The sequence below is a fragment of the Rhinopithecus roxellana genome, chromosome 9 (genome assembly GCF_007565055.1).
Source record: "Rhinopithecus roxellana isolate Shanxi Qingling chromosome 9, ASM756505v1, whole genome shotgun sequence".
NCBI classification, from domain to species: domain Eukaryota; kingdom Metazoa; phylum Chordata; class Mammalia; order Primates; family Cercopithecidae; genus Rhinopithecus; species Rhinopithecus roxellana.
The window spans coordinates 16,493,937-16,506,447 of NC_044557.1; the positions used below are offsets into that span (position 1 = coordinate 16,493,937).

Here is a 12,511-nt window from a genome sequence, read left to right on the forward strand (position 1 = left end):
TAGAACCTTGGTTTTCTGATTCCTAGAAATATGGGCTAATACTATGCCCTAAAAATATCATATTCTTGGAAATATGATAGCTAAATATCAGTTTACCTCTTTTTCTATTCTTTCTTAGTTCACTTATTCAATTCTAAAATAAGTACTGCTTACTTACCACCTGCTATATGCTGGCACCTAGCACTTCGTTAGGTACCAGGGACACAAGGACAGCTATGAATGCTGCCATGGAGGTGGGAAAGCTCCCAATGAGCTCAGCAGATGGGAGCAAACAAAGAATTGTAAAGTGGGCTCAGAGTTCCAGTCAAGAATAACCTTGCCAACTGTTGACAGAACACTCAAATAAGAGCACTTGGGTATGGGCCCCTGATTTGGACTCCAGAGATATTTGAGTATCAATCACAAACACACAGCAAGGATACCAATGTTATAAAAAAGAAAACTTCCATGTACAGCAGAAAGACAATTTATAATGATAGATATGCAGGTACTGCAGAAGAGCATTAACCTATCAATGAACACATATACTCACTGAGATATATTTATGCTTATAAATATATAGGTGAATGTAAATTACAAATATAAGTAAATACATATATATGTAGAGAGAAACAGAAGTTATCAACTCCTAACATAACTATAATTTCAAGAAAAATCAAGAGCAGTTGTTAATTACCACTATAGCTACATGCTATATAGGTTATCAATGTATTATCTCATAAGTATATTATCTTATTACCAATTCATTAATCATTTCACTACATTATCTTTATTCAAATAATATCCCTTTGAGGCAGAAAGAACAGATATCAATACCCACTGCACAGATGATAAAACCAGAATTAAGAGAGAGATTAAGAAACTTCTCCAACATTACGTAACTAGCCAGATGAGGAACAAGCTGTTAAAACCAGAATGGACTTAGCACAGCATGTGGCATTTAGCAAACTTTCAAAAAATGCCCACAATTGGTGTAACTGTTTTTGTTATGTTTTTTACTTGCAGCCTATATATAGCCCTTTCAATTATGATGGAAATATTTTAATAATATATAATATTTCTAGTATTAATACCTATAGAAAAACCTAGTATGTTTTCCTACAGGTTATTATTTCTGAATGTACTTGTGTGTAGCACATGTAACAGAAAAAAAGTTAAAACCTCTTATACTCAGAAATATGCCATAGCACCTCTACATGTCAACTTCTACTTCCTATTAAGCCCTTCTTCATATCATTGTTTACATTAAGTAACTCGTTTATGCTTCCCCTTTACACAATACTGTGAAGTAGGTACTATTATTATTCCACTTTATAGATGACAAACTGAGGCACCAAGATGTTAAACATCTGTCCAAGCTTAAATGTCTAATGAGTGGTGTAGCTGGATGCACACCTAGGCAGTCTGGCTCCAGAGTCCAAACTCTTAGTCTTGATAATGTACCTAGAACCTCTTAAACAGTATTATTTAAAATGATATGCATAATAAATACAAGAAGCAAACGCTGTATTCTTTGCCCATTATCTAGATAATTATTTGCCAAATGTTGCTTTTCAATGCTGTGACCTTACAGAAAAAAAAAGGCAAAATGAACTCTGAAAATAGTATCTAGTTAAAGTCAAGCCTAGAACCTCGTAAGAAAACTGTGGGGATTACAAGACAAAAGGTAAAAACAACAGTAAACATATGCACAGGAGCTCTCTACACATAGCGGTATCTGGAGCCCTCAGATAAAATCTGCATCTCCAGCTGAGTTTGGCCATTAGGGCCTGTCCTGCAGGGAGTTCGGATCAGATGTACTTGAACTTAAGAAACACCATGTCCTTCAATTAACAATTCTATTTCTAGTAAAAAACCTATCTCATGTTTAAAAAATTAAGTCATACCAAAAGTTCAGGAAGGTCCTACCATCTATATCCAAATTAATTCTTTTGAACGTAGCCAGACAAGTTATTTATAAAGGCCAAACTCCAACGGAATAAAAATACGATGAATGCACTGAGCAAGTTAAGATATCCTAATTATCTTTTCTATAAAATCAACAGATTGGAAACCTATCTCAAAAGATTACTGGTATCAATTTGACACTGGTAAACATTTCTACAAAATCAATATGGAGAAGTAAAGAAGGATAAAGATTCAAAAATATTCCAACTCATTTCTAGTCAAGATATTTTTAATAAGCTATACAACCAGGTAAAAAATAAACAATTAAAATGACTGTAAATACAGTATTTTCAAGTTTTGCTTTTATTTTTATTTATTTATTTTTATTATACTTTAAGTTCTAGGGTACATGTGCAGAACATGCAGGTTTATTACATATGGATACATGTGCCATGTTGGTGTGCTGCACCCATTAACTCATCATTTACATTAGGTATTTCTCCTAATGCTATCCCTCCCCAATCCCCCACCCCACGACAGGCCAAGGTGTGTGATGTTCCCCACCCTGTGTCCAAGTGTTCTCATTATTCACCTCCCACCTATGAGTGAGAACATGCGGTGTCTGGTTCTCCGTCCCTGTGATAGTTTCCTCAGAATGATGGTTTCCAGCTTCATCCCATGTCCCTACAAAGGACATGAACTCATCCTTTCTTATGGCCACATAGCACTCCACGGTTTATATGTGCCACATTTTCTTAATCCAGTCTTATCACTGATGGACATTTGGGTTGGTTCCAAAACTTTGCTATTGTGAACAGTGCCGCAGTAAACATACATGTGCATGTGTCTTCATAACAGCATGATTTATAATTCTTTGGGTATATGCCCAGTAATGGGATGGCTGGGTCAAATGGGATTTCTAGTTCTAGATCCTTGAGGAATTGCCACACTGTCTTCCACAATGGTTGAACCAGTTGACAGTTCCACCAACAGTGTAAAAGCGTTCCTATCTCTCCATATCGTTCCAGCACCTGTTTTTTCCTGACTTTTTAATGATCACTATTCTAACTGGTGTGAGATAGTATCTCATTGTGGTTTTGATTTGCATTTCTCTGATGGCCAGTGATGATGAGCATTTTTTTCTATAAGGAGTAAGTAAGGGATCCAGTTTCAGCTTTCTACATATGGCTAGCCAGTTTTCCCAACACCATTTATGAAATAGGGAATCCTTTCCGCATTTCTTGTTTCTGTCAGGTTTCTCAAAGATCAGATGGTTGTAGATGTGTGGTATTCTTTCTTTTTTTTTTTTAATACTTCAAGTTCTAGGATACACGTGCACAATGTGCAGGTTTGTTACATATGTATACATGTGCCATGTTGGTGTGCTGCACTCATTAACTCGTCATTTACATTAGATATATCTCTTAATGCTATCCCTCTCCCTCCCCACAATAGAACCCGGTGTGTGATGCTCCCCTTCCTGTGTCCAAGTGATCTCATTGTTCAATTCCCATCTATGAGTGAGAACAGGCAGTATTTGGTTATCTGTTCTTGAGATGGTTTGCTGAGAATGATGGCTTCCAGCTGCATCCATGTCCCTACAAAGGACACAAACTCATCCTTTTTTATGGCTGCATAGTATTCCATGGTGTATATGTGCCACATTTTCTTAATCCAGTCTGTCACTGATGGACATTTGGGTTGATTCCAAGTCTTTGCTATTGTGAATAGTGCCGCAATAAACATACGTGTGCATGTGTCTTTATAGCAGCATGACTTATAATCCTTTGGGTGTATCCCCAGTAATGGGATGGCTGGGTCAAATGGGATTTCTAGTTCTAGATCCTTGAGGAATCGCCACACTGTTTTCCACAATGGTTGAACCAGTTTACCGTCCCACCAAAAGTGTAAAAGTGTTCCTATTTCTCCATATCCTCTCCAGCACCTGTTGTTTCCTGATTTTTTAATGACTGGTGTGAGATGGTATCTCATTGTGGTTTTGATTTGCATTTCTCTGATGGCGAGTGATGATGAGCATTTTTTCATGTGTCTGCTGGCTGTGTGAACGTCTTCTTTTGAGAAGTGTCTGTTCATATCCTTTGCCCACTTTTTGATGGGGTTGTTTGCTTTTTTCTTGTAAATTCGATTGAGTTCTTTATAGGTTCTGGATATTAGCCCTTTGTCAGATGAGTAGATTGCAAACATTTTCTCCCATTCTGTAGGTTGCCTGTTCACTCTGATGGTAGTTTCTTTTGTTGTGCAGAAGCTCTTTAGTTTAATTAGATCCCATTTGTCAATTTTGGCTTTTGTTGCTGTTGCCTTTGGTGTTTTAGACATGAAGTCCTTGCCCATGCCTATGGACTGAATGGTATTGCCTAAGTTTTCTTCTAGGGTTTTTATGGTTTTAGGTCTAACATTTAAGTCTCTAATCCATCTTGAATTAATTTTCGTATAAGGAGTAAGGAAAGGATCCAGTTTCAGCTTTCTACTTATGGCTAGCCAATTTTCCCAGCACCATTTATTAAATAGGGAATCCTTTCCCCATTTCTTGTTTTTCTCAGGTTTGTCAAAGATCAGATGGCTGTAGATGTGTGGTCTTACTTCTGAGGGCTCTGTTCTGTTCAATTGGTCTATATCTCTGTTTTGGTACCAGTACCATGCTGCTTTGCTTACTGTAGCTTTGTAGTATAGTTTGAAGTCAGGTACCGTGATGCCTCCAGCTTTGTTCTTTTGGCTTAGGATTGTCTTGGCAATGCAGGGTCTTTCTGGTTCCATATGAACTTTAGTTTTTTCCAATTCTGTAAAGAAAGTCATTGGTAGCATAATGGGGATGGCATCGAATCTATAAATTACCTTGGGCAGTATGGCCATTTTTATAATATTGATTCTTCCTATCCATGAGCATGGAATGTTCTTCCATTTGTTTTTGTCCTCTTTTATTTGACTGAGCAGTGGTTTGTAGTTCTCCTTGAAGAAGTCCGTCACTTCCCTTGTAAGTTGGATTCCTAGGTATTTTACTGTCTTTGAAGCAATTGTGAATGGGAGTTCACTCATGATTTAGCTCTCTGTCTGTTATTGGTGTATAGGAATGCTTGTGATTTTTGCACGTTGGTTTTGTATCCTGAGACTCTGCTGAAGTTGCTTATCAGTTTAAGGAGATTTTGGGCTGAGATGATAGGGTTTTCTAAATATACAATCATGTCATCTGCAAACAGGGACAACTTGACTTCCTCTTTTCCTAATTGAATACCCTTTATTTCTTTCTCTGGCCTGATTGTTCTGGCCAGAACTTCCAACACTATGTTGAGTAAGAGTGCAGAGAGAGGGCATCCCTGTCTTGCGCCAGTTTTCAAAGGGAATGCTTCCAGTTTTTGCCCATTCAGTATGATATTGGCTGTGGATTTGTCATAAATAACTCTTATTATTTTGAGATACGTCCCATCAATACCTAGTTTACTGAGAGTTTTTAGCATGAAGTGCTGTTGAATGTTGTCAAAGGCCTTTTCTGCATCTATTGAGATAATCATGTGGTATTTGTCTTTGGTTCTGTTTATATGCTGGATTATGTTAACTGATTTGCACATGTTGAACCAGCCTTGCATCCCAGGAATGAAGCCAACTTGACCGTGGTGGATAAGCTTTTTGATGTGCTGCTGGATTCGGTTTGCCAGTATTTTATTGGGGAATTTTGCATCGATGTTCATCAGGGATATTGGTCTAAAATTGTCATTTTTTTGTTGTGTCTCTGCCAAGCTTTGGTATCACGAAGATGTTGGCCTCATAAAATGAATTAGGGAGGATTCCCTCTTTTTCTATTGATTGGAATAGTTTCAGAAGGAATGGTACCACCTCCTCTTTGTACTTCTGGTAGAATTCAGCTGTGAATCCGTCTGCTCCTGGACATTTTTTGGTTGGTAGGCTATTAATTATTGCCTCAATTTCAGAATTTGTTATTGGTCTATTCAGGGATTCAACTTCCTCCTGGTTTAGTCTTGGGAGATTGTATGTGTCCAGGAATTTATCCGTTTCTTCTAGATTTTCTGGTTTATTTGAGTAGAGGTGTTTATAGTATTCTCTGATGGTAGTTTGTATTTCTGTGGGGTCGGTGGTGATATCCACTTTATCATTTTTTATTACGTCTATTTGATTCTTCTCTGTTTTCTTCTTTATTAGTCTTGCTAGTGGTCTACCAATTTTGTTGATCTTTTCAAAAAAACAGCTCCTGGATTCATTGATTTTTTGAAGGGTTTTTAATGTCTCTATCTCCTTCAGTTCTGCTCTGATCTTAGTTATTTCTTGCCTTCTGCTAGCTTCTGAATGTGTTGGCTCTTGCTTCTCTAGTTCTATTGTGATGTTAGGGTGTCAATTTTAGATCTTTCCTGCTTTCTCTTGTGGGCATTTAGTGCTATAAATTTCCCTCTACACACTGCTTTAAATGTGTCCCAGAGATTCTGGTACTGGGACATGAGTACCACTTGATTTCACTGTGGTCGGAGAGACAGTTTGTTATAATTTCTGTTCTTTTACACTTGCTGAGGAGTGCTTTACTTCCAACTATATGGTCAATTTGGGAATAAGTGTGATGTGGTGCTGAGAAGAATGTATCTTCTGTTGATTTGGGGTGGAGAGTTCTGTACATGTCTATTACGTCTGCTTGGTGAAGAACCGAGTTCAGTTCCTGGATATCCTTGTTAACTTTCTGTCTCCTTGATCTGCCTAATGTTGACAGTGGGATGTTAAAGTCTCCCATTATTGAGACTTCAACACTCCACTGTCAACATTAGACAGAAAGTTAACAAGGATATCCAGGAATTGAACTCATCTCTGCACCAAGCGGACCTAATAGACATCTATAGAACTCTCCACCCCAAATCAACAGAATATACATTCTTCTCAGCACCACATCGCACTTATTCCAAAATTGACCACATAATTGGAAGTAAAGCACTCCTCAGCAAATGTACAAGAACAGAATTTATAACAAACTGTCTCTCAGACCACAGTGCAATCAAACTAGAACTCAGGACTAAGAAACTCAATCAAAACCGCTCAACTACATGGAAACTGAACAACCTGCTCCTGAATGACTACTGGGTACATAACGAAATGAAAGCAGAAATAAAGATGTTCTTTGAAACCAATGAGAACAAAGATACAACATACCAGAATCTCTGGGACACATTTAAAGCAGTGTGTAGAGGGAAACTGATAGCACTAAATGCCCACAAGAGAAAGCAGGAAAGATCTAAAATTGACACTCTAACATCACAATTAAAAGAACTAGAGAGGCAAGAGCAAACACATTCAAAAGCTAGCAGAAGGCAAGAGATAACTAAGATCAGAGCAGAACTGAAGGAGATAGAGACACAAAAAACCCTCCAAAAAATCAATGAATCCAGGAGTTGGTTTTTTGAAAAGATCAACAAAATTGACAGACCACTAGCAAGACTAATAAAGAAGAAAAGAGAGAGGAATCAAATAGACGCAATAAAAAATGATAAAGGGGATATCACCACCGACCCCACAGAAATACAAACTAGCATCAGAGAATACTATAAACGCCTCTACGCAAATCAACGAGAAAATCTAGAAGAAATGGATAATTTCTTGGACACTTACACTCTCCCAAGACTAAACCAGGAAGAAGTTGAATCCCTGAATAGACCAATAGCAGGCTATGAAATTGAGGCAAAAATTAATAGCCTACCCACCAAAAAAAGTCCAGGACCAGATGGATTCACAGCTGAATTCTACCAGAGGTACAAGGAGGAGCTGGTACCATTCCTTCTGAAACTATTCCAATCAATAGAAAAAGAGGGAATCCTCCCTAACTCATTTTATGAGGCCAACATCATCCTGATACCAAAGCCTGGCAGAGACACAACAAAAAAAGAGAATTTTAGACCAATATCCTTGATGAACATCGATGCAAAAATTCTCAATAAAATACTGGCAAACCGGATTCAGCAGCACATCAAAAAGCTTATCCACCATGATCAAGTGGGCTTCATCCCCGGGATGCAAGGCTGGTTCAACATTTGCAATCAATAAACGTAATCCAGCATATAAACAGAACCAAAGACAAGAACCACATGATTATCTCAATAGATGCAGAAAAGGCTTTTGACAAAATTCAACAGCCTTTCATGCTAAAAACTCTCAATAAATTCGGTATTGATGGAACGTATCTCAAAATAATAAGAGCTATTTATGACAAACCCACAGCCAATATCATCCTGAATGGGCAAAAACTGGAAAAATTCCCTTTGAAAACTGGCACAAGACAGGGATGCCCTCTCTCACCACTCCTATTCAACATAGTGTTGGAAGTTCTGGCTAGGGCAATCAGGCAAGAGAAAGAAATCAAGGGTATTCAGTTAGGAAAAGAAGAAGTCAAATTGTCTCTGTTTGCAGATGACATGATTGTATATTTAGAAAACCCCATTGTCTCAGCCCAAAATCTCCTTAAGCTGATAAGCAACTTCAGCAAAGTCTCAGGATACAAAATTAATGTGCAAAAATCACAAGCATTCTTATACACCAGTAGCAGACAAGCAGAGAGCCAAATCAGGAATGAACTTCCATTCACAATTGCTTCAAAGAGAATAAAATACTTAGGAATCCAGCTTACAAGGGATGTAAAGGACCTCTTCAAGGAGAACTACAAACCACTGCTCAGTGAAATCAAAGAGGACACAAACAAATGGAAGAACATACCATGCTCATGGATAGGAAGAATCAATATTGTGAAAATGGCCATACTGCCCAAGGTTATTTATAGATTCAATGCCATCCCCATCAAGCTACCGATGAGTTTCTTCACAGAATTGGAAAAAACTGCTTTAAAGTTCATATGGAATCAAAAAAGAGCCCGCATTGCCAAGACAATCCTAAGTCAAAAGGATAAAGCTGGAGGCGTCACGCCACCTGACTTCAAACTATACTACAAGGCTACAGTAACCAAAACAGCATGGTACTGGTACCAAAACAGAGATATAGACCAATGGAACAGAACAGAGTCCTCAGAAATAATACCACACATCTACAGCCATCTGATCTTTGACAAACCTGAGAGAAACAAGAAATGGGGAAAGGATTCCCTATTTAATAAATGGTGCTGGGAAAATTGGCTAGCCATAAGTAGAAAGCTGAAACTGGATCCTTTCCTTACCCCTTATACGAAGATTAATTCAAGATGGATTAGAGACTTAAATGTTAGACCTAATACCATACAAACCCTAGAAGAAAATCTAGGTAGTACCATTCAGGACATAGGCATGGGCAAGGACTTCATGTCTAAAACACCAAAAGCAACGGCAGCAAAAGCCAAAATTGACAAATGGGATCTAATTAAACTAAAGAGCTTTTGCACAGCAAAAGAAACTACCATCAGAGTGAACAGGCAACCTACAGAATGGGAGAAAATGTTTGCAATCTACTCATCTGACAAAGGGCTAATATCCAGAATCTACAAAGAACTCAAACAAATACACAAGAAAAAAGCAAACAACCCCATCAAAAAGTGGGCAAAGGATATGAACAGACATTTCTCAAAAGAAGACATTCATACAGCCAACAGACACATGAAAAAATGCTCATCATCACTCGCCATCAGAGAAATGCAAATCAAAACCACAATGAGATACCATCTCACACCAGTTAGAATGGCAATCATTAAGAAGTCAGGAAACAACAGGTGTTGGAGAGGATGTGGAGAAATAGGAACGCTTTTACACTGTTGGTGGGATTGTAAACTAGTTCAACCATTATGGAAAACAGTATGGCAATTCCTCAAGGATCTAGAACTAGATGTACCATATGACCCAGCCATCCCACTACTGGGTATATACCCAAAGGATTATAAATTATTCTACTACAAAGACACATGCACACGTATGTTTATTGCGGCACTATTCACAATAGCAAAGACTTGGAATCAACCCAAATGTCCATCTGTGACAGACTGGATTAAGAAAATGTGGCACATATACACCATGGAATACTATGCAGCCATAAAAAAGGATGAGTTTGCGTCCTTTGTAGGGACATGGATGCAGCTGGAAACCATCATTCTTAGCAAACTATCACAAGAACAGAAAACCAAACACTCCATGTTCTCACTCATAGGTGGGAACTGAACAATGAGATCACTTGGACTCGGGAAGGGGATCATCACACACTGGGGCCTATCATGGGGAGGGGGGAGGAGGGAGGGATTGCATTGGGGAGTTATACATGATATAAATGATGAATTGATGGGTGCTGACGAGTTGCTGGGTGCAGCACACCAACATGGCATAAGTATACATATGTAACAAACCTGCACGTTATGCACATGTACCCTAGAACTTAAAGTATAATAAAAAAATAAAATAAAATAAAGTCTCCCATTATTATTGTGTGGGAGTCTAAGTCTCTTTGTAGGTCTCTAGGGACTTGCTTTATGAATCTGGGTGCTCCTGTATTGGGTGCATATATATTTAGGATAGTTAGTTCTTTTGTTGAATTGATCCCTTTACCATTATGCAATGGCCTTCTTTGTCTCTTTTTGTCTTTTGGTTTAAAGTCTGTTTTATCAGAGAGTAGGACTGCAACCCCTGCTTTGTTTTTGTTTTCCATTTGCTTGGTAGATCTTCCCCCATCCCTTTATTTTGAGCCTATGTGTGTCTCTGCACATGAGATGGGTCTCCTGAATACAGCACACTGATAGGTCTTGACTCTTTATCCAATTTGCTAGTCTGTGTCTTTTACTTGGAGCTTTTAGCTCATTTATATTTAAGGTTAATATTGTTATGTGTGAATCTGATCCTATCATAATGATGTTAGCTGGTTATTTTGCTCGTTAGTTGATACAGTTACTTCCTAGCATCAATTGTCTTTATAATCTGGTATGCTTTTTTGCAGTCGCTGGTACCAGTTGTTCCTTTCCATGTTTAGTGCTTCCTTCAGGAGCTCTTGTAAGGGAGTCCTGGTGGTGACAAAACTTCTCAGCATTTGTTTGTCTGAAAGGATTTTATTTCTCCTTCACTTATGAAGCTTAGTTTGGCTGGATAGGAAATTCTGGGTTGAAACTTCTTTTCTTTAAGAATATTGGCCCCCACTCTCTTCTGGCTTGTAGAGTTTCTGACGAGAGATCCACTGTTAGTCTGATGGACTTCCCTTTGTGGGTAACTCGACCTTTCTCTCTGGCTGTCATTAATATTTTTTCCTTCATTTCAACTTTGGTGAATGTGACAATTATGTGTCTTGGAGTTGCTCTTCTCGAAGAGTATCTTTGTGGCGTTCTCTGTATTTCCTGAATTTCAATGTTGCCCTGCCTCGCAAGGTTGTGGAAGTTCTCCTGGATAATATCCTGAGGAGTGTTTTCCAACTTGGTTCCATTCTCCCCATCACTTTCAGGTACACCAATCAGACGCAGATTTTTTCTTTTCATGGTATAATAAACACTGTGAAAAACAACTTGACCATCAAAATGGGGAGATAGATACAGCTTTATTATTACCAACACACTTAAATATCTAACAATTTTGCACTGGTGTTTTTTATGCTTCAAATAGTTCCATGAATAAAAAAAAGAAGAAGAAAAGAAAAGAAAAAGAAAGCCCAAAGAGACTGAGTGACATTTCCCACAGGGCAAACCAGAGAGAGAAGGGCCAGTGTGCTCCAGGCTTCAAATGCCAACTAACTCTCTGAATCCTTGCTACCTGGCCTTTATCAGGTAAAAAAAAGTTTTTAATCACCACAAACCACCATCCCTTCGCCAATGGCAGACAAGGCAGTCACAGGCCTTTCTAGTCAGCTCAGTGAAACAGGAACTCTTCAGTTTGAAGGCCTGACACTAACAACCCTAAGCACACCAATCTCATTTTTAGTATCTAAGCATAATAACTTCAAAACAGACATCCTCACTTAGTTATTCCTAGAAATCACAACAAGAAAATGATCAATTGCATGTTGTTGGAGCAGCTTCAGCCACTTCTATGAATGTCCCCTCCACCTTCTATTGAGGACTCCCTGACAGTGACCTTCAACAGCAGTGTGTTCTCTCCCTTACCCTCTCACTGGGCCTGAAAAGCCACAAAGGGACGGCCTTGCTCTTCACTGCAGCTTCCAGACAGACCATCTGGCACCCTCCCTTACACTCCAGCTCCAACCCAGCCTGCCCATCGCCAGGGCAGGCATGTCAGTGTCCGCCCAGCTCCAAGACGGTGTCCTCTATCCGCGTCAGCTACTCTAATCTTGAAGTCCCGAACTACCTCCCTCCAGCGGCTCAACTCTGGGCGCCTGTCATCCTTACTGTCCCAGCTCATCACTTACAGTAGCCTGACTCCGTAAGTGTTTGACCAACCTTTCACCAGTCCTCAATCAGTGAGTTCTACCCCAGCTCACCATGATCCACATCCTGCATGTTCTCATTCCCACCTTACCCAGCTTAGGTTTTATAGGTCATTATTATAGCTACTCTCGGAACTCCTGTCAACCCCTTTTAGTGAGCCCCCGGACCATCCTTGTGCTCTGCCCATATGTGCAGCCCAAGGGTCGAATCCACACTGCCTGATCGGTCTCAAACTCAGTCTGTGACCATGACTTCCCAACAGGGCCTGATCCTGTCAGACAGCCCTGG

General features: G+C 39.1%; 1 protein-coding gene across 5 annotated transcripts in view; it reads right to left on the reverse strand.

Annotated features, from left to right (window-relative positions):
* SPIDR (scaffold protein involved in DNA repair) overlaps positions 1 to 12,511 on the reverse strand; it is a 471,127-nt gene that overhangs the window by 309,860 nt on the left and 148,756 nt on the right. The gene's annotated exons all lie outside the window — the stretch shown is intronic.